At 45.5% G+C, this 22,285-nt stretch overlaps 1 pseudogene across 1 annotated transcript; it reads right to left on the bottom strand.

The window, feature by feature from the left end:
* Positions 1-1,748: 1,748 nt before the first annotated feature.
* On the bottom strand, positions 1,749-11,308 carry LOC306794294 (cullin-2-like; annotated as a pseudogene). The gene is made up of 15 exons: positions 11,149-11,308; positions 9,786-9,924; positions 9,289-9,391; positions 9,109-9,203; positions 5,774-5,898; positions 5,141-5,297; positions 4,806-4,916; positions 3,842-4,004; positions 3,613-3,737; positions 3,306-3,413; positions 3,053-3,112; positions 2,815-2,943; positions 2,595-2,681; positions 2,423-2,479; positions 1,749-1,775 (listed from the first exon to the last, which is right to left on the bottom strand). The product of its transcript is annotated as a cullin-2-like (transcript).
* Positions 11,309-22,285: the final 10,977 nt, after the last annotated feature.

The following is a 22,285-nucleotide window of genomic DNA, read 5'->3' as shown; positions in this document are numbered from 1 at the left end:
ATGCCTCGAAAATCAAGTGGCCATGCTCCTTAAAGTGCTCCTTAAATGCTCCTTAAAGTGTGCATGTCCTTAAAGGACATGCACACTTCTTCTTCTTCTTCTTCTTCTTCTTCTTCTTCTTCCTCCCCCTCCTCCTCCTCCTCCTCCTCCTCCTCGCCCGGAGGTACCGAGGAAGGAAGAACGAATATTACAAATGCCTCGAAAATCAAGTGGCCATGCTCCTTAAATGCTCCTTAAAGTGTGCATGTCCTTAAAGGACATGCACACTTCTTCTCCCTCTTCATCCTCCTCCTCCTCCTCCTCGCCCGGAGGTACCGAGGAAGGAAGAACGAATATTACAAATGCAAATGCCTCGAAAATCAAGTGGCCATGCTCAAAAATCAAGTGGCCATGCTCCTTAAAGTGCTCCTTAAATGCTCCTTAAAGTGTGCATGTCCTTAAAGGACATGCACACTTCTTCTTCTTCTTCTTCTTCTTCTTCTTCTTCTTCTTCTTCTTCTTCTTCTTCTTCTTCCAGGGAAGCCGCCCGGAGGTACCGAGAAAGGCGGAACGAATATCACAAATGACTCCAAAATCAAGTGGCCATGCTACAAAATCAAGTGGCCATGCTTGATAATCAAAACAAGAACCTTATTGAGGAGCTTAGAGCCTTAAAGACATGCAACACTTCTTCGAAACCCCCGTCCTTGCTGTAAAAATTATGTTTTTAATGTATATGCTTTAATGTATATGCGTATATGCTTCTTCTTCCTCCCCTCCTCCTCCTCCTCCTCCTCCTGTTCCTCCTCCTCCTCCTCCTCCTCCTCCTCGCCCGGAGGTACCGAGGAAGGAAGAACAAATATTACAAATGCCTCGAAAATCAAGTGGCCATGCTCCTTAAAGTGCTCCTTAAATGCTCCTTAAAGTGTGCATGTCCTTAAAGGACATGCACACGAAAATCAAGTGGCCATGCTCCTTAAATGCTCCTTAAAGTGTGCATGTCCTTAAAGGACATGCACACTTCTTCTTCTCCCTCTTCCTCCTCCTCCTCCTCCTCGCCCGGAGGTACCGAGGAAGGAAGAACGAATATTACAAATGCCTCGAAAATCAAGTGGCCATGCTCAAAAATCAAGTGGCCATGCTCCTTAAAGTGCTCCTTAAATGCTCCTTAAAGTGTGCATGTCCTTAAAGGACATGCACACTTCTTCTAAACACTCCCTGTCCTTGCTGTAAAAATGATGATCACCCCTTCTGATTGACATTGTTTTTAATGTATATGCTTTAATAAAGTATTTGCTCAGTCTCTCTTCTGCTTAGAACCTGATTTGCTGTCCCTTCAGAGATGACTCGATTGCCACGACTGTCAGCGGCCGAGCCAAAGCAATGTCTCTCTCCCCCCTCTCACATCTTTTGGTAGATGACACGCATGCTGTGGAACGACCACCATGTTGTTGCGCAGTGCATGCTGGAAGAAGGGGATGTATTTGAACACATCTTACATAAACCACACACACAGATGGATGTGGATGTGGAAGAAAATAATTGATGGCATTCTCTGACTTAGTGGATACAACCAACGTCTCGAATACTCAAGAATTTGTCGCAGTGATTTTTTGATTTGCGTGCAGTGATTCCCGCTCTCTCACTCCCCCCATGTGCAGTTTGTTAGGTGGACATCGTGGAAACTAAACAACCGGGGCAAGAATCCAATACCACTGAGACCTGCACTGAACACCTGTGCCAATTGTGAAACCTTATTCCTGTCCAGTCTATAACAAAACACCGTCAACTTTAGCCTTCCAAGAGACAAAAAAACATTGCAGAATGCATGGGCAGGGAAAAATAAATTCTGTCCCAGTGAATTGACTACTGCATTTAAATATTTAAAAATGTCTGCATTAATGACAGCAGATGGAGTGCTTTGTGTTATAGACAGCCGCAATTAAAACACATCATCGTCACTGTCCATTACATAGTTTGGTTTGGCTGTAATGTGCAAAATGCTTCAGTCTCTTATCTTGGTTTGCAGAATTTGAAGCAGCTTTGAAACGTCTTTTCTTAAACACCTGAGGCAGGCTGTAACGTGAGTGTATGTAGTCTCATTAAATGCAATGCAGGTGCAGTACCAGCAGGCTGCACTGCAGCACCACGCCCGATCCTTTAGTATGAGCAGCACTCTGTCACAGGCAAAGCAAAGCCCCGGTGGATTCGTCCGTGATGAGGCAAGATCGTGTAATTAACTGGCACTCACAAATATGAGTCAGAAGGAAATGACAGATGTCCATGTTTGGGTCCATGACATGTCATAATCCAGGGATAAACAGCAATCACTCACCTGTTAAATAAAAACAAAAAACAATTGCTAGGTGGCCTATTCTTAGTACACTGCTATTATAAATTACATATTATAGTCACAAAACGTATCCTGTGACACATAAAGTACGCTCATGTCTGTGTACATTCTGTGCAGTTTGCTCGTGAACTCGTAGCCACAAGCTTGCTGTAAAAAAATAAAAATAAAATCAGGAGAATGTTGGATATGGTTTCTTCTTTATGACCCCTTCCGTTCAGACATGTTGCAAACCGTAGTTACTAAGGCTCAGCTTTGCATTTACCTTTAGTTTGTTGATCATGGCTTCTTCTGAGTCCATTGACAATGATAAACCGTGTATTAACCGCTTCGCTAGCATTCTGGCATAAAACTGTGGGAAAGAAAAGCCAGAACTTGAAAAACAGAATGACTCTTTGAAGACAATACGGACCCAACTAATGGACTAAACCACCCTCCTAGTCATGGTTTTAATAATACTGCAGCATCAGAGGAACTCTGGTCACCTTTTGAAAAATGTCCTTGTCGTCTATGTACTTGAACACCGTGATGAAGCTCGTCAGCTTGTCCTCCACCTCGTTCTCCGTCATTCCCTTTGCAGACTTTTTCAGCAGATTGTCACAGTATTTCGCCAGCTGCACAGACACACCAGGAGGGACACGACCTGGTCAGGGCACTGTGTGTAACACTGTGTGTGTGTGTGTGTGTGTGTGTGTGTGTTTGTATGCGAGCGTGTGTACTTACAAGTTCAGGGGCTTTACAGATGGACTTGGGCTCCCTGAAGTTCACCACGGACGTCAAAGCCTGAGAGAGAGCAAGAGACATCAAATAAACACATTCAGTCCAACTGAGAAAAACACATCACCACGTGTACATAGTTATACTTTAACACATTTAGAACTGTAGTTATATGCAGTTACAGAAAGTACACAAGGAAAACACAACCTCACGTTTTCAATCGAGTAACTGTTGTGAGTACCGTATGCTGTTCAGTTACCTTATCGAGTGCACTCATGAAGTGCTGATCTCCGTTTAGAACTGTGTTTATGAGCTGAACAAATTTACTGTGAACCTCCAGCACCGACTCCACAAACAGGGTTGGCATCTAGGGGAAGCCGGAAGAGCGAGACAAAAGGTTGCATTCAAATGCCTTGCAGCTAAAACTAACAGACAAAATCATTATTTTAAAAGAGATTAAGCGGTCAAATCAAGCCGCCTTTGAGCTCCAGCGGTACAACTTGCAGCAGCTTGAAAATCCACGATTCTGTACGTCCAACAGACACACACACTGCTGGAGTACTAACGTTTTCCTGAGAGAGGTTACTGGTGCCTCGGATGCCCTCGTTGTGGATGTGGACCTGCAGCTCCTGGATCATGTGGGGCAGCCCGTTGGACACGGACCGCAACAGGGTGTACATGTTGGCCATGTCTGGACAAAAACAACACAAAACTCAATGCGTGTACATAGAACCATTTGTTTCACACAAAAACAGATGACGCATCAGGACACAGAGGGGCCCGCGCTGCACTGACCCTCTCTCTTCTCCTGCCGAATAATGCTCTGGCACTCCCCGTGCAGGAACTGCAGATGATCCGCCACCATCCTCTGCTGGCATTCATGGATGACTTTGGCATAGGAGCTGGGGTGCAGGTACTTCCGACATCTCATCTCTTCGTCTTTCAACCGCCCTAACACCTGGAGGAAGAGAGAGGGACATGATATGAATAGGTTCAGATTCAACACAATGCACGCGCACACACACACACACACACACACGTAAAAGTCATGAAGGCAACAAGAGAATAAGCTGCCTCCTCACAGTTAAAACTGGGTCAGATAAGCAGCTGAGACTGACGCTGTCCAGACAGTTAGTGACTGTACTACAGCGTCTGTTGCTGCTCTTTCGCAGTCATATCACACAATGCCCTAATGCCTGGATAACAGTTTAATAATGATCCTGTTAGAACGCTGGGGGGGGGGGGGGGAATCTATCAGAGACAGCTGATTATTACTCGAATGAATGAAAGAGAGAGAGAGAGAGATAGCCAGAGAGAGACACAGAGCGAGACAGAGACACAGACAGACAGAAAGAGAGAGACAGAGACAGACAGAGAGAGAGCGAGAGAGACAGACAGACAGAGAGACAGAGAGACAGAGACAGAAAGAGAGAGACAGAGACAGACAGACAGACAGAGAGAGAGAGAGACATGGAAGCTGAAGTCGCCCAGGGGTCTGTGATCTCAGCCTTAGCGAGCTAATACTCAGATTAAAACTATTATGTCACTGGACTGACATGATCTGCCAGTTCATATACACACACACAAACTGGCCCTGGGTGAATGTACTCATCTGATGGATGCTGATGTACACACACACACACACACACACACACACACACACAACACACAACACACACACACACACACACACACACACACACACACACACACACACACACACACTGATGTGCAGGCTTTATCCGTCCATCTCTCCTACCTTCTCCATATACTGTGAGCAGTTGGACTCTTGCAGGAGATTGGAGGCTTCCTGCTTGTAATACTCTCCCGTTCTTGTCAGAAATGGCGCTTCGAAGATTTCCTGATAAAACTGCAACACAGGAAGAGGGCGTGGCCCGCGTAGGATTTAGTATCAACGGACATACACAGGCCTATATGAACGGCTGCTGTACAACACACAGATGGTAATTAAAGACATTAAGCAGCCAACAAAAAACAACAAAATTGTCTTTGAATTTTGGCTGCATAAATAACCCGATATAAAACCACAATGCAAACAATTGTAATCCTCTGGGGGACTATTTGTTGCCTCACCTTTAGTGGAAACTTCTTCTTGTACTGTTCAACATGAACAAAGGAGTTGATGACCCCGTGGATTACCTTCTGGTTAGGGTTCTCCCCACAACGATCACTGGAAGACACGAGGAATCCAGACATGAACAGTGTGAAAGTGTCTCTCTTATCTCTACCCCTGCAGAGAGCCAGACATATTCATCTTGGTCACCAATTGTGGCTCAAATTGTGTGAAAAACATACTTACAAACATACAAACATACAAAAACACGTGCTCTCCTTCCTTTCATGTCGGGCTGTGCGACACGGACAAAGTCTATCACCACGTGTGTCATTTTCATACCTCAATTACCATATATACACATATATATATATATATATATATATATATATATATATATATATATATATATATATATATATATATATATATATATATATATCACGATGTAGCACGGTTTCTGGTCATTCAATTAATACAAAATATAGAAGAAATCGTCTGTTAGAAATAACCACATGGTTTTGTATACTATTGTGTGAACTTGACAAATACTGAATGAATACATCTGGATAAATCTGAGTTAGAATGTGCTTGTTGTTATCAGTTATTGTGTTTCCAGCCCTACTCATATTAAACAACCCTAATTGGAGCACAAGTGTCCATATCCAATACCTCTCCGATCTCCATGAGCGGCTCGTTCATGTCCACTCCCCCGTAGCCGTACTGCAGGTCTGCTTCTGTTAGCTTGTTCTTCTTGATGAACTGAGTGTTGAGGTACCTGAGCAGAGTGGGGTAGGAGGTCAAGATGTTAGGGTATCAACTGCATCCAGAGGAGTTTGAGGAGGTGTCGTCTAATATCTCGTGTGTGGGCCTCTAGTTACAAGTTGAGTTCATGGAGGGCTGCGTGAGACTGACATTCTTTGGTGACTCACTCGCTCTGTGCCTGCTGAGTGTCAGGTGAGCCAATGAAAGCAAAAAAACGAACTCTCCAGGATTGCTGGACAGTGAATAAGCCAGAGGCACACATAAAGGCATTTGTATTTACGAATATCAAAGAGAAAATACCTGATTTTATAATATATTAAACACGAGCATGAGACACGGTATATCAAGAAGTCTTTTCTGCCGTTTGTTTACAAATGGCAGCTACTTATGGGAGCTCTGTTCTCAACACCACGACACATTATGGATGTAGTATTCCTTACAGACAACTTCCTGGTTTCCAGTGACACACAATGCTTTCCCAATAGTCACATGGAAACTGTGGAACTGCGCCGATGGAACACATCCATGTGTTTCGATCCAACATTGGTTTCATTGACTGGTCAAACGCAGGTTATTCATATCTGTATTCAAATCAGATTATATTTACGGAAGAATCCCGTCTTAATCTTGCATGAATCATATGTCAGACATGTTCACCGTGGATCAAATGAAAGAGCTCTGATAATCCACACAAAAACACACAGCGCATCGGCGTGAGGGCCGATGTCACTTGTTCATCCGGCACGCACTCTGATGTTGAAATGCATCAGACTGAACTTGTGTCTCAACACATCTCTGCTGGTGTCTCAACATTTCTCAAAAGGAAGCGAGGAGTGACTTCGCAGGATATCTACCACATACAGACTGACACACGTATTGTGATGGCTTTCACCACAGCTGGTCTATGCAGGCTGAGTTAGTCCACCTTAAAATGATGTGCAGCTCCCATCAGCGTAGGTTTGGTATTAACGTCGTGGGGCCCAGAACATTATGAGCGTAAAGACACTTCAATTCTTCAATTTATAGTGGAAATGTATTCATTCATGTAAAGGAAAACACAAAATGATGAGCCAGGTAACGATTCCAAATGTAAAAATATAATGGAATATAATACAGTAAGGCTCTCAGACATTCTGTGTTGCTTTCAAATATTTATTCTCCTGTAGATCAACTTGATCAACTGGACAGGAATTACTCTTCCCTCCTCTTTTTTGTCATTAACCTTATTACATGTGCATGTGGCATCTATTCACGTTCATTCATTTGAATTCATTTAAAGACTATGGACTTTAACAGCTCATATGAGAGTATGAAGTCATAATATTGTGAGAAAAAAAAAAAAACTGATAATAATACTATAACTTATTATCAGGAATAAATCTCCCCATTGTGTGGCTCATTGACCACACACTAGTTTACTTCACCACCTCTGATAAAGTAAAGGCTGGATCCACTTCATCATGAACATCATATCAAATCCCTCCATTGAAAGCAGTTTCACATCATTCGGGCTTTTTCTGGAACAATTCGAGATTTGTTATCCCAAGGACGACTAGGTCCTATTCTGGACCCGAGAGTGTTGAACTACTACCTACCTACCTACTCAACATTACAAGTTCAAAACGCTCAGATCGTGATCAGACCGAGGGATTGCTTTACAACCACAGATCTCGCAGACGCTTGCGTGGCGATACACTCGGCCCACAGGCAGTTTCTGAGATTTCGAGGCATAGCCTTCGTGTAACTTTCTTTCCAGAGCTGGAAATATGCGCCGTTTCCAACCTATTGCGTTTTTTAAAAGGACAGTCCACCGCTAAACCCAGAGCTCCCTCAGGAGATTTGGCGTTGGAGCTTGAGGCTCCTCGCGGCCCATTGATTCTGTTATCTCTTCATCCCTCTTGTACCCACTTCGCTTCAAATGGCTCCAAGGTTACATTGTGCCCGAATGCGGCGTATCGGCCTTGAACTATCCCTGCGGCTTTTGAGCTCATACGGCTTTTTCCCCCTGTGTCCTGTGTGTGTGCGCTTCACGCTCACATAGACAACACTCGCAGTGTGCGCTTGTGTGCCCAGTTGTTTGTCTGTTTTGCTAATCCGGACAAATGCAAAGCCCCGTCTAAATAGCGGCTTTCTCGCTGGATTGTCGAGGCTATCCCGCTGGCCAACAACAGCAAGGGTCTTCCACTGCCTCAAGGTGTGAGGGTGCATTTGAACAGGGGCAAGGCATCATGGGTTTTGTTCAAAGGGGGTTTCTGGGACTGTTTGGTCATCGCTGCACATGAGTGTCTGGATGTGACAGTCCCTTCAGTGGCTCATTCTGTCCTTCACTGGGTCTGTGATGCACTAGTGTGCTGGAGGTTTGACTCGGGTTTGGTGGCTGCTCTACAGGGCGTGAATATATGACCATGAAGGGAACAAAACGTTCTGTCTATAACTTCTGCTCCCCAATAGAGAGTAACCTAACATCTCGCTGCACCCTATGCCTCCATCAGCAGTACGGCAATCACATTCAACCCGACGTCCCTCAAGCCATCGATCTTTGACGAGCATTAAACACCAGCATCAAGTGTCCAAGGACTGCTAATACAACTGCTCGTGTTGGGTATCACGTGATTCAGTTGGCACTTCAGTCCAACCTCCACAACAGGGTGATTTGTGTTTGACAAGATGCGAACATAAACATGTATATTCACAGACATCAGATGAAGATAATAGGCGAGCCTCTTCTATATTAAGAACTCAACACAGCTATGTCACCACTAAAGCCAAGAGCCGCCCTCTCTCTCACTCTCGCTGACATAATAAATTACAAAAGGCATATGTATGACAGTCTGGTAACTTATAAATAGATCTGAAAGCTCTCCAAGGGAGTATTGAGTTTTAATGGATCAGGAAACGCCACCGCGCTTTCAAGGTAATTTTACAAGTGTACAAAAACTTGATGTGAGCTTGTGATAGAACGAGACCGTCCTGCATCTCAGGAACTTGACACACGGAGCCAACTTGGAAGAGCCAAGAAGGACAAAGACAGACACCAGCTTTGGCTCACGACTTCTGCTAGAAGTTGTAGTCCAACACACCACAATAACAACAGCCAACAGCAGCTTCACTATGGACACGTCCTTCATTTGTACTTGAAAAATATGCCAAAATAAACAACATAACGAAGTAGCCAACCATTCCAACACCATTGTGAATTCAAGCAAGGTTAAGGCAATGCTACCTGTACAAGCAGTCCATGTAGTCAGCTCCTTTGCTGTACTCATCCCAGTATCTGTGGTACATCACTAAAACCTTCTCCTCAGAATCCAAGACTTTCTGAAAATACACACACACAAGCGTTACATGCGTTATGGAAAGAAGACATCATGCAGAAATAAAAATGCTTTTCGCGAGTGCTTACCTTGTACAACTGCCGAACATGATTCTCAAGAAACACCTTGGTCTCTGTGTATAATTTCTCACCCAAAGGCTCTGGGTATGAGACGCACAAGGCATAAATGTCGCTGGTGTGGGAATTTAGGATAGAAATGAGCACAAATGTGGTTCCATGATGTTTAGATGTTAATATACAGTTAATAGTGATGTAGTATGCAATACTAGATACGGCTTATGCTGCGATTCTCTGCAAATAAATGAATAGTTTAATGCTTGCTGTCTGCCTGGCTCATTTCACAACTGACACTGAACATATCAATAACAACTCTTTGAAAAACTGATCTGCCTTTCTTAATTAGCCATATTTGGTGTTTAAAATCAAATACATAAAAAATATATACAAGCTGGCACCTGCTTCACTGTACTAAGCAGCTGGATGACTTTCTGTCCATGAACCCTGTTCTAAAAAAAATCTTGTGTTGTAGTTTAAATTTCAATATGGAGCAAGTTGGCATAGGATACGAGAACCGATCGTTCCAGGTGGCTCTCTCCACATAGTCGAGCATCACAACAGCCTTGATTGTCGTCAGTAGCTTGTTCCATGTCTCGTCAAAGTCCACCACCCGTGGCTTTAAGGACATTGTACCGTTTCTCTTTCAGTCTGATAGAAAAACAGAAAAGCAGGAATACAGAAGTGAGTAAAGGAATAAAAAAAATATAGGAACTCTTCAATTCAGTTCCTAAATAATTATGTTGATATTATTAGTGAACCAGGCGTAAGCAGTAGCATCAAAAAAAAGAAATACACATGCATCCTTAGCAAGGTGACACAATACACCAATAAACATAATTATGGAAAACATCTTCATGGTATTTTTATGAAGCTCTTGGCACTGTAAATAGTGGTAACAATATTAAGCAAAAATGTGTTTGTTTGTTTAAATAACAAAACCAAAAAAAGTCTTAATCAAGAGTAACTACATTAAATAGATGTAAGGATAAAGAGCAAAGTGAACATGTACATCAACAGACTTAAGTCTCTGATAAAACAGCTGCTCACATTACTACAGTAGCAACAGATGAGATAAACATTGGACTCAAGTTCATGGAGGCAATGCTAACGTTCATCAACAGTGAACACATTGAGACAACCATCAGATGTCAATTAATGTAACGTTAGCTGTGCAACTTACCAAGAGACTGTTACATATAAAAAATATATAGACTTCTATGTCTGTGTCAGAAGAATCACAGATCACCTGCAAGTAGGAGAAACTAGGCCCTGTGTTGTTTCTCGTCATTCATACCAGTTGATTTCACGTCAGTGAAACCACTGCAACATCCTCATGCAGTTTTCTGCTATTAGAGACATCAGGTCAAAATCTTATATCCATCTTTCAGTTGTTTGGTTCTGTTATTTAGATAGCTATGCCTTGTCTGAATAAAATAATACAAAGATCATGTAATTCGGTCAAGGCGTTACAAAGTTATTCCACTTTGAAGATGGTAGAAACGTGTGGATTAATGAATAGATTTCCATGCATCTGTATTATAGGCAATGGCACCGTAATGTGGAGGATTATCACAAATTTGTCTCACACTGAGCGCGTGACGTCACAGAAAGGGGTTATGGCTTTAATGGCATCGCCCAAGGCAGCCGGCGTTTGCGGCGGGAAGGGTGGGTCAGAAAAACATTAATTTACGGCCGATTAATCAATTTATAGGGATTTCTGTTACTTACCAACAGATTCTATGTACTTTTTGCTACAAGATACAGTGAAATCGATTTTCTGAAAGTGATGATAGACGCATGATTTTGCTAACTGAAAGCTCAAAACTGAAAGTCAACAAACTTCTCGTGTACTTAGAAATTTCGTTGACCCACCTGCATGGAGCTGCGATCGTCTGCTTCAATCGTGACTACTCGGCTGTTCCAAATAAGGTTCGGTAACAACCGTAAATGGTTTTGTGCACCCGCTCAAGTCGCGTCATTGCCGGAAACTCCGTGCCGTGCAGCGAGGCGGCGGTTGAACCCGCGAGGCGGCGGTTGACGGTGGTTGAACCCCCGTTACTCGCCTTCTCGGGCTAGTTCGTCACAATGTATGCGAGCAATGAATACAGATGTTTTGATATTATTAATCTACATTTAATAACCTTTCCATAGATACAAAACGTTTTGTTCTAGCCCGAAAAATAAATTCACAGCAGCAGAGTTACCGCGCCAGGATAGTGTGTACGCTGATATTCTACACGGATCCACTCTGGATCTGATGTCCCTACTGCTATCCATACATCCACACATATGCCAGTATCCGTCTATCAAAACGAAGTGTCAACGTTACTAAATACACAGCCTTCTTACAGTCATGATAAAGGCAGCCAAGTTAAGGTTACTAGCTAGCGGAATGCCAATCCCAAAATAGGATGGCTAGCTAGCATGCTACTTCTTCCTGTTCAGGTCCCAGCAGTTTTGAGGCTGTTAGTCAGCTAGCAGGAAGCTAACGATAGCTCAGCTATCGCTAGCAAATGGTCATCTTCTTTGCAATGTCCCCACATTTATACTGACAGCTCGGCAAAACATGGTGCTGTTGTTAAACAAAACAGGTTGTTGAGGTCAATCGTGGACTTTTGAATAGTACGTACCTCTGTTCGGTATTTATTTGTTGTAAAACGAAAGTTACGAACGTAACTACGGTTCTATGAATCCTGGATGACCGCCAGAGGCAGTGCTTAACACTGAATGTATTCCGTCTCGCGCATGCGCAGGTCGAATATTTATATCAACAAAGTCACGTGTGACCTCGGATGACCACCGTCATCTATAAGTTCCGGTGTCATCCTGAGCTCAGTCCTATGGAATCTTCTCGCGAGTTCACGGGATTCCGAGTGACCAAGAACTCTGGCGGTCATCCAGGATTCATAGAACCGTAGTTACGTTCGTAACTTTCGTTCTATTTCATCCTTACTGACCGCCAGAGGCAGTGCTTAACACTGGATGACTTATACCAAAAGAGTCACGAGGAAGCACAGTAACTACCCCTTATAGCTCCGGCAGAGAAAATTGGCCAAGAACCCTCCCCAGTGGGTGAGGGTCGGCAACGTTAACTCTGTAGTGTTTGGTAAATGTGCTCGGTGATGCCCATGAGGCCGCCGCACATGTATCCCCCACAGGTACACCACTCAGGCTTGCCCTCGGTGTGGAGACACTCTTGGTAGTGACCCTTCACCCCGGATGGCCGAGCGCAGCCGCTCGCCTTGTATGTATCGGCAATGGCCTCCACTATCCAGTGGGACAGGTGCCGTTTTTCCTTTTTTTCCTTAAAAAGGAGCACAGCCCTTCTTAGGCTCACCATAACTGACTATGCAGGCGGTGGCTTCCATATAAGCTCTGAGGGCCCACACTGGGCACAGCAGCCTTGACCTCTCCTCTCCCGATGGGGGAGGGGGGGGGTCAACTTTGCCAGCTGGATAGGCCGGTTTATATGTGAACGTATCCACCCCCTTGGGAGAAACACTGCCTTAGGCCAGAAAGTGACACCCAAGCCATCTGAGTTCCACCTCAGACATGATTCTTCCACTGATAGGGCATGCAGCTCGCCCCCACATTGAGCTGAATTGACAGCAAGGAGAAAACCGTCTTGCTGATAGCCATCTAGGCTCCGCCTGTGCCAGGGGTTCAAAAGGACAAGCATAAGCTGTCCAGTACCAAGGGTAGGTCCCATGCAGGGGAGACCGGCCCTTATCCAGGAGAGACTGTAGAAACTCAGTACAGCAGGCACGGGGCGCTGTACTGGGACCTTGTTCTGAGCCGCACACTAGTCGGAGAACAGCTTCCACCTGTTTCTTGTACTGCAGGCAGGTAGACCGCGCACTGGCATTCAGAATAGTCCGTCAGACTGGTTCTATGCAGCCACTCAGCATCCGGTCGGGCCCTCCCGTGACCCCTAATTGAAGGCGGCAGGGATTGGAACGCCAAATCCGACCCTCTAGTTGTGACAGGAGATCCCTCCTGTCGGGGAAGAACTCTGACAAGCTTATAGCAAAAGCAGAGGGACTGGTGGAAAGGCATAAAGAAGATCCTCTGGCCACGTGTGAGCCAGGGCATCTTGACCCAGAGGGCTGGTCCTCTCTGTCAGGGAGACCCAGTGGGGGCAGTGGGTCGACACGTCTGGATGCAGCCGCCACTCTCCCGGTGGAGGCTTGTAACGGAACAGGAAAACCACAACCTTGTTCCATTCTCCTGGTGGGTACATTGCCCACAGGCTGGTCAGGCGAGGGGCCTCCCAAGTCAGAAGGCCACGGTGATCCCCGTAGCACTTCTGCAGATCTGGTGCCCCATCGATAGTTCATGGGAAATCACAGCAGAGGTGCTGTCCACCGGACAAGCACATGCTTTCCCTTCAACATGGAAGAAAGTGCTCGAGCGCTAGCTCTAGAACCTGGACCTGCGGTCTTTCAGCAGACAACTGCCCCCAGGCTGTCCCGTTCTGTCACCCTGCCCCCGCCTTGAGAGGCAGGTAACTGTTGTGACAATCTCCTGGTGGAATGGAACCGAGCCCCTGGGGCTCGGTTCCTGGGACACTGTTCGCCAGATATGCACTCCCTCCATGGGGATAGTGAATAGATGAATAGACACTGTTTCGATAATATTATTGCCCTGTATCTGTGCCACTTGGCATCCAAGTGAAGGCTGTTCAGCCATCCGCACTGGGGCGACAGACAGGCCCTCATAGGGCCACCCTAATGAAGGTTATGCTCTGAGAAGGGCTCAGGTAGCTCCTCTCCATGTTCACCTTGAGGCCTACCGGGCCACGTGAGAGAAGGCGAGCAGTGTCCTGTGGCGCCTGAAGCCGGGACGGCGCCTAGGTCAGCCAGTCGTCTAAGTACGGCAGTATGTTCACGCCCTGCGATTGCAGGGGGAAAGGACAGCAGTAACACACTGTGGACACCCATGGGGAGATGGGAGAGTCCGAATGGAAGCACCCAGGACTGAAAGTTGTGGTGATGCACCATGGGAACAGGCGTCGATAGACGTGAACCACTCTCCCTTGGAAATCCGCTGATGGGAGAAAGAACCCTGACAGCCGGCCTGGAGACATCTCCTGGCACCCCTGCCGGGGGGGACGGGGACGTAAGTAGGGTTGTATAGGTAGCGGTCCGGCCTCTCAGCAGGACGCCGAGGCCTGTTGCGCTACTAGGGTAAGCTGGAGGCTGAGAAACGGCCTTGTGGGCCAAAAGTGGGACCCCTAGGTCTGGGGGTGCAGGCATGTCCCTGCAAAGACCAGAGAACTGCTGCCAGGTCTGGCTAGCTCTAACAGTCCGCTGAAGCGCCTGTACAGCAGCTGACTCGAACAGCTCACCAGGCTCCACTGGGACAGTATGGAGGGTCCTCCTACCTGTCTCAGATAGGGGTGACTGCGCCAGCCAAACCTGGCGGCGAGTCTGAACCAGGGTGGACATCATACATCCACGTTCCCTCGATATGAGCGCAAACGCCTGCAATGAAGCATCACTGAGCAGAAGCGTCGAAGTAGCCCGCTGCAGAGAATCTGCGAGGGAAAGCATGAGGTGGGAGAGGGAGTTGTCGATACGGTGCACAGCGCTGCTGTGTCCTAAGCCCTGGATAGCAGGTCATCTTTGACCCGACATTGGGTCGAGGGCACCTGGCATCGGGCCTCAGAGTCTCCTCAGGGGAAACTGATGGACGCCATAGTCGTCTAACTGGCTGGCATACGTGCAAGGCCAGATTTGCCACCTCCTGCATGGTCTGATGTAAGGCGGGAGAGAGCCCTGGTGTCTCCACCATGCACGCAACTCCCTCAGATATTCCTCGGAGGGAGGAACAGAAAAGGTGGTGAGGGCGGGAAGGTGCCTGAAGAAGGCACTCACAGGTGGATGTTCCAGCTGCTGTGTATGCCCGGCGTGCAAGCGCCATACAAATGACCAGGGTAGGTTGGTCTGGATTCAGCTGCCCTGACAGGGGGAGGTAGCCCTCCCGCATCAGGTGTTCCACTTCGGCCAGCCTAGCAGACCTTACTGCTCAAGGCGTGATGCCGCAGGTCCTGCCTGGGTTCTCCCTGCTAGGGCAAGAGGTCAGGGCCGTCCTCCGGCTGAAGAGGAGCTATACAGGTCCTACAGCCGGGAGAGTTTAACATGGCCGCGATTCTGGTGGAACCCTTGTCCCACTAGTTTATGCGGAATTCCAAATCAGTCCGAGCGGGAGCGCTCTGCTGAATGTTAAGAGAACAGGCAGGGGGCAGTCAGTGGCGAGTGATCCTTCGGACACTCTTCCCTTAGCCAGCCGCTGCGGATATTGGTGACCCACCAGTTAGCCTGAGCGAGAGCACTCTGCAACTGTGAAAACAGGTCAGGCAAAGTCCTTATAGTGAGAGGGGCGAGGGCACTCTCTAAGCCCACTCTCTTCACCTAAGATAGTTGCTGCAGATATTAGTGTCCCCCCAGTTAGCTTGAGCGAGAGCACTCTGTTACCATAAAAAACGGACAAAACAGAACACAGTCCGTACAGTGAGAGGGGAGCGAGGCCACTCTTCACTAAGATAGTTGCTGCCGATATTGGTGTCCCACCAGTTAGCTTGAGCGAGAGCACTCTGCCACTGTGGAAACAGGTCAGGCAAAGTCCTTATAGTGAGAGGGGCGAGGACACTCTTCACTAAACTAATTGCTGCAGATATTGGTGTCCCACCAGTTAGCTTGAGCGAGAGCACTCTGCCACTGTGGAAACAGGCCAGGCAAGTCCTTATAGTGAGAGGGGAGCGAGGACACTCTTCACTAAGCTAGTTGCTGCAGATATTGGTGTCCCACCAGTTAGCTTGAGCGAGAGCACTCTGCTACTGTGAAAAACTGACAAAAAGAACACAGTCCTTACAGTGAGAGGGGAGCGAGGACACTCTTCCCTAAGACAGCTGCTGCAGATATTGGTGTCCCACCAGTTAGCTTGAGCGAGAGCACTCTGCCACTGTGGAACAGGTCAGGAAAACAGTCCTCATAGTGAGAGGGGAGCGAGGACACTCTTCACTCGGATAGTTGCTGCAGATATTGGTGCCCCACCAGTTAGCTTGAGCGAGAGCACTCTGCTACTGTGAAAACGGACAAAAAAAACCCACAGTCCTTACAGTGCGAGGACACTCTCCACTTGGACAGGTGCTGTAACTCTTGGTGCCCCACCAGTTAGCCTGAGCGAGGGCACTCTGCTAACTGATATCCGCTACCGATATGTCCATAATGTTTACAACAATCAATGGACACACCGAGTATTAGCTTAGTCTAGTTAGCCGGAGCGAACTCGACAGCCGTAATGCGTAAAAACCATCAATGGGCACAACCTCAATGTTGATTTAGTATAACTAGCATTCACCGAGTTAGCCTGAGCGAGCACATTCCGCTAACTGTGATCGTTGTAATGCTACAAAGTTGATGGCCACAGCCCCAGTACCAGCTTTGTTTAGCTAGTTTCCCACTGAGTTAACCTGAGCGAGGACGCTCTGTTAACTGTGACAGCTCTGTTAACTGTGACAGCCGTAAGGATACAAAGTTGATGGACGCAGTCCCAGTATCAGCTTTTGTTTAGCTAGTTTCCCACTGAGTTAACCTGAGCGAGGACGCTCTGTTAACTGTGACAGCTGTAAGGATACAAAGTTGATGGCTACAGCCCCAGTATCAGCTTTGTTTAGCTAGTTTTCCACTGAGTTAACCTGAGCGGGGACGCTCTGTTAACTGTGACAGCCGTAAGGATACAAAGTTGATGGCTACAGCCCCAGTATCAGCTTTGTTTAGCTAGTTTTCCACTGAGTTAACCTGAGCGAGGACGCTCTGTTAACTGTGACAGCTGTAAGGATACAAAGTTGATGGCTACAGCCCCAGTATCAGCTTTGTTTAGCTAGTTTTCCACTGAGTTAACCTGAGCGAGGACGCTCTGTTAACTGTGACAGCCGTAAGGATACAAAGTTGATGGACGCAGTCCCAGTATCAGCTTTTGTTTAGCTAGTTTTACACTGAGTTAACCTGAGCGAGGACGCTCTGTTAACTGTGACAGCTGTAAGGATACAAAGTTGATGGCTACAGCCCCAGTATCAGCTTTGTTTAGCTAGTTTTCCACTGAGTTAACCTGAGCGAGGACGCTCTGTTAACTGTGACAGCCGTAAGGATACAAAGTTGATGGACGCAGTCCCAGTATCAGCTTTGTTTAGCTAGTCTCCCACTGAGTTAACCTGAGCGAGGACGCTCTGTTAACTGTGACAGCTCTGTTAACTGTGACAGCCGTAAGGATACAAAGTTGATGGACGCAGTCCCAGTATCAGCTTTTGTTTAGCTAGTTTCCCACTGAGTTAACCTGAGCGAGGACGCTCTGTTAACTGTGACAGCTGTAAGGATACAAAGTTGATGGCTACAGCTCCAGTATCAGCTTTGTTTAGCTAGTTTTCCACTGAGTTAACCTGAGCGAGGACGCTCTGTTAACTGTGATAGCCGTAAGGTTTACAAAGTTGATGGACGCAGTCTCAGCTAGCATCCAAGTTAGCCTGAGTGAAGACACTGCTAACTGCGAATTACGTCAGATGTAAAGATTAAATCTCCATGTACACAACGCCAATGCGGACTAGTGTCTCACAAAGTTTGCCTGAGCAGGAACACTCTGCTAACTGTGATAGCCGTAACACTGTGAAGGGCGGGCCGACAGCGTAATTCTACGCTCTCGTTAGCGCGCCACTCGATTACTAGAGCGGAAGCGCTCTGCCAACCGTGGAACAAACAACTGTTATAGAAAACAACGTTAATCGATCTTACCGATTGCTGTCATCACGACTTAGCTGACCCTTATCAGACTGGTGACGACCGATGATAGGGCCGTCCACCAGTCCGGGGCTCGATGTCCGAACGGCGAACACACCGTTCCCTCCGAAGAGGGACAGCTCGTCGCAGCCTTTGGAGGGCGAGAGAACCGCAACTCCGACCGGTAGTCACAAGGCTACAGCGACGAGCTCTAATATGTCTTGATCGTAGACACATCCTTGTTTAAGCTACCATGGTAGCTAACCTGCGACGCGAGAAGAAAAAAGGACTGAGCTCAGGATGACACCGGAACTTATAGATGACGGTGGTCATCCGAGGTCACACGTGACTTTGTTGATATAAATATTCGACCTGCGCATGCGCGAGACGGAATACATTCAGTGTTAAGCACTGCCTCTGGCGGTCAGTAAGGATGAAATAGAACTCAAGTTTCTCCGCTGTCACAGGATTGATTTCTCTCACTTACAGGTCTTTCCTACCTCTGGGACTATACCATTGTATTAGATGGGGGTGTGTTATGAACAAGTGTAAATTGGTCGTCACGCTGTGCCGCTCTTTAACATGGTAAATTGTCTTTGTGGAATTTTCGATTTTAAAGACTGTATTATGTATATCCATGCATAATGTTAAGAAAACGCGGAGTGCACACGGATCCAAGCCATAATAACACCCTATATGCATGGTATGCTGATGGTATCGCCTAAAACTACGGAAACCTTTGAGGAGATTGTATAGGTTATAACGTTAATGTAATCTGTACTGTATTGTATATATCTGTTCTGAATGATGAGAGAGGATAAACATGTTTCTCTCATCGTAAATTATAATTACTCTTCGTTTCTATCTCACCACGGGTATTCACTAAGTAGCGATTTATGTTTTTTGTTTCCTGTGATATTTTTAGTTTTACATAAATCCCCCACCATAAATTGACACAAACATGACAGTTATGCGAGATAAATGTCACCAAAGAAATGAAAGTCGTTTGCAAATAATGGTCTGTGAGGCAAATTACATTTTGAAACCATAAAGGAGCTTAAAATAGCAGGATGCATATGATTGTATCATATTACTTAACGTTACTTAGCAACAGGAATAGAAGAAAATCAACCAATCAGAATAGACGAAAATTTGTTGACTAATGTTCGTTGCGGTTAGCTAGATTTAAAATATCAACAAGAACAAACAAACTGACAGTGTATTAACTGAAGCATCGTTTATTCAGTTCAAGCTCACCAGGTTACATTCAACAGGATACAGGATACTTTAATGTGAGTATACCGGTAAAATAAGTAAATTAGCATGTTATGTAGCGCTAGGTTAATTAGCTTAGCGAGTTAACATTGGTCAATATGAGGAAGTATCGGCTAACTTAGATGCTAGGTTAGCTAAAATCTCCGTTTTAGATAGATTGACCGAAATCATCAATTGATGTGTGTTTATATTTATTATCTAACTGCATCGGTTGGCAAATTATTGGTAGCTGTAAATTTTGTCAAACTTTGACTCAACCTTCAAATTAACCAGAGCGAAAACCATCGTTAGCAGCAAAAAAACAGCAGAGGGAGACATCCAATGCCCATTTTTCTCAAACAGGAAAGTGACACTGTCTCTGTTACCATGCTAACCAAAAATGAATATTTGGACATTATACAAGTTTGTTTAACCGAGAAATTGCTTCTGATGGCTGATTGCAAGCTAGCCACCCCCCATTCCTCCTTAATTGTCTTGCTGTACCTAACATTGCCTTGTTTGTGTACACATGAAAACCCTAACTGTAACCCTCTCTGATCCCCAAGGTGGCAGAGTGATCAGCAGTGCCAGTCAGAATGAACCAAGTGAAAACCGAGCCTGGATCACCTGTTTACCAGGAGACCGGCCACAGCCAGAGCAAGCATGTCTGAAAACCCATTTCCCACCACAGTTCTTCCTATTACTTCCTCCACGCACTGTTGTCACACCATTACTATAGCTGCAACATCGTCCATCCTTTTAACAGTTCTACTACTACTATAGGTAGACAAATTGATATTTAAACGTTGTAGAAAGTGACTTTTGTTTGAAACAAAATAGCTTAAAACAAGCTTTCCTCCGTGGCGATTAGTGATTGGCTCCATTTGGCTTCTGTCCCCTCCCATTATCGATCCTTTAGCGAAACATCTTCTCTCCTCGCAAAACATCCGTCTTGACTCCACCTCTGGTCAGCTTGTCCTCCCCACTGACCACATCCTCCATTTGCTGCATGTCTCATTCAGAATCCCTGTCTGACCCTCAAACTATTCTTACAGTGTTTTAATACCTTTAGTGACTATACTTTTATGATTTAATACATTCAATTAGTTAATATACTGTAACATACAATATCTTCTACAAGTAAGAATATTCTAAACATATTGTGACTAACATATTATTATTGTGACACTTCTACTCATCAATAGGGGGGTTATTTAATCATACTTATAATGTGTTTAATACTGAAATTCTCCACAGTGCCCTGGAACAGTCTCAAAATCATGACAACATCACTGGTCCCAAGTTGTATGATAGACACATATACAACCCCTTATGTATATATAAGGGGTTGACAGACAGTGCTTCATGTCTCGCAAGCACAATTGACCCATCTCGACTGATTGTTGTTGTTTTGCAGTAGTTCCTTCAAAGTCCTTTGTCATAATACATTATGTTGGTAACTCCTTCCGTTTGTGCGACATTGGTTTTTTTTCACATCTTGTGTATTTGACAAAGTTGTTTAAATCTTACACACCAATAAACTGCCACATTAAGACAAGTATCACACACTGTATGAAACGAGTAGATGCTTTACTGTTGCTGTAATCACAGATTGGGAAATTAAATTCCTTGATTTCTTTTTTTTTAACCATTTCCCCCTCCCAGCTGAGTTCTTTCCCGGACCTCCCATCGTCATGAGCACACAGGACCTGCTGTCCATGTGTATGCCCAGCATGCCACCACCACCACCACCACCACCACCTCAATGCTCTGGCGGAGGCTATGGGGGGCCGATGAATATGGCGCAGAACTATATGATCCCACAGCCAGGTAACACTTGTAAACCAGACTTATGTGTGTATTCTAGTCACATTAAAAAACACAAATGCAGGGTGGTGCTCAAGAGTCCAGGGTTTGAATATTGACTTTGATCTTCTGCTTGCAGTCTCTCCTCTCCCATTCTGCCTGTGTAGTCTCCTCTGAGTGCGCCAATGTGCTCCCCACCATGAGACGAGCCTTTTCACAGGAAGATTCTCCTGCCATAAGTGCATAACCTTACCTTTGTTTTACCTTCCCAGTTGGATTTTGTTGATAAAATTAGCTTATATACAGCTTTAATCAGCAATTAGCTCATATACAGCTTAATCAGCAGCTAGTTTATATGCAGCTTTAAGTAGCAACTAGCTTATATACAGTTTAATTAACAGCTAGCTTATATACAGCTTAATCAGCAGCTAGCTTATATATACAGTTTAATTAAACACTAGTATATTTGTAGTTTTAATAACCATTATCTTATGCAGCTCTATTAACCACTTATACAGTGCTCACAGCATACACAGGGCCTGAGAGAAGCAGGAGGAAGGTTACTGAGGTTAACTGCGTCACAAGGAACAGGCAGCCATCTTTAAATAGATAAGACACTCAGATTCAAGCGAGGGACTACGCCCAGCTGAGCCCGGCTTTCTCCACACACTCTTTCTCTAGGACCTCTCGCATTCAACACCGCACTCACACTGACGGAAACCAACGCCTATTGGGAGGGGCCAAAGGTGAATGGACATTCACGGCTTCCAACCAAGCGTAATACACGTAATAAACGTGCTACGTTTGCATCTTTGACTTTGACTAATGTGTATCAAGGGGCGGACCCCTATATTAAGGTTCATGCTGATGTGTTCAAGCGTGTTCTGATGGTGGAGCTCTGCGAAGTGAATCCATTAGATTGCCCATGCATGTTTAATTGCTGGGCTGAATAACTCTGTTGATAAATAAATCTATTGCTTTGATACAACTATACGCCTCTGAGAGCTTTCTGTTTCATTCTTAAACCTGCTCTAAGTGTGAAAAACAGCTACACACATTTTTTCACAACAATTTCCTCAAGGAGGTCTTGTCAATTTCCTCCTTGAAGGAGCACAGAACCTGGCCTCTATGACCACGACCAGCGCACAAACACCACAGCCCCCACCGAGAACCCT

Source organism: Melanostigma gelatinosum, assembly GCF_949748355.1.
Source record: "Melanostigma gelatinosum genome assembly, chromosome: 20".
Classification (NCBI taxonomy): domain Eukaryota; kingdom Metazoa; phylum Chordata; class Actinopteri; order Perciformes; family Zoarcidae; genus Melanostigma; species Melanostigma gelatinosum.
This window is presented reverse-complemented; position numbering and strand designations above follow the sequence as displayed.